Source organism: Phaethon lepturus, unplaced genomic scaffold (genome assembly GCF_000687285.1).
Source record: "Phaethon lepturus isolate BGI_N335 unplaced genomic scaffold, ASM68728v1 scaffold44002, whole genome shotgun sequence".
Classification (NCBI taxonomy): Eukaryota; Metazoa; Chordata; class Aves; order Phaethontiformes; family Phaethontidae; genus Phaethon; species Phaethon lepturus.
In genome coordinates, this window is record NW_010526351.1 from 51,189 (window position 1) to 52,580 (window position 1,392).

Below are 1,392 nucleotides of genomic sequence, written 5' to 3' on the forward strand. Positions count from 1 at the left end.
TTGGGAATTCAAACATCTGTATTATTCTTAATGCTGCTGTGAGGTTTCAAATGCACGTTGTGAGCATCCTGTTGGTTTGGTGGGGCAGTCTGCAAGCAGATTTCATAAACACGCAACAATCTCCAAAATCTGTTAGTAGCAGATTAAACTGGTCATTGGGAGGAGGAACAAAACCAAAAAAAGTCCATATATTGAACAATCTGTTTAAATATCTTTATCCTTCACAATTGTTAGTCTCTGCCTCGTAATCAAAGTTTGTGATCACTAGGCATTTTCGTAGCTCCGTCTTAACTTGGAAAAATAGGTCTTTTTAAACACATCTGTTCTAACACTGGTAGTATCTGACCTGACAGTACTAGTATTTAAAAGGTGATTTAAGTTTAACATATTAGCTAAACCTTGTCTGCACTGAGGTCTGTTCGTATGCCTGTCTGCATATGTAGAAAAAATTATTTAGGTATATATTAAAAATTATACATTTTCCTTACATAGCTGTGGCTATGAGACCGTGCTCTTTCAGATATGCTCTGAAAGTTTTTAATATAAAAAAGCAAGGAAAAAATTGGAAAGGAAAAACAGACTCCAGAACTTTCAGGTCCTCTTCATAAATCAAAGCTAGACAAAAAGGAGAAAAAAAGAGTCCTAGCAAAGCCTATTCTTGTTTCTTCCTTTGAGGCTTAGCTTTGTGCTCAATGCTGCATTTTATGGCTCACCAATTTTTTATTTCTGTACCTAAGCCAGATTAACATTCACTTTCAGCAAACTCTCTTATAAATGGAGTTCTCGACAACAGAAAATACTGAGGCGTATCAAGTTGGCTGAAAAAAAACTGTGACTGCAACAAATAAGCTTTCTAGACAGTATTTCTATACCCTGTTAATTAAATCTAGTGGTGAAGGAAAAGGATTGTTGTTGCATTAAGATAACACTACAGAAATTTCAGATTCTCAAGCAGATGCTGGCTTTTATATTCTTAATGTGGCTGTGTATGGGGCAACCAACACACCTTTTTGCTGCCCTGTTTCAGAAGCTACGGGTCTGGCTGCTCTTACAGAACACAAAACCTCTTACCTCTTTTCTCATGCAGTCACTGAGGCGCGAGAGCTTTGGGAAACGCCGTACCTGGGAAACGCCGCCCTACAAGCAGTTGGCTCAGTCCCACCTTAGCGCGGGCAGCCGCGTTGTTTTAGGCCGTATGTAAAAGGAGGGCAACTGCTGTTTGGATGACTTCTGTGACCCTTCTTGAGGTGACTCGGTTACCACTAGTAGCAGATACACCCCAGCTCAGGATCCCAGACAGCTCGTCCCTTAAAACTATAGGGTGCTTTTTTCTTTCTTATTTTTTCCTAACGGGGCATCCTGACGTGTTGATGAAATGAATTATCTTCATAA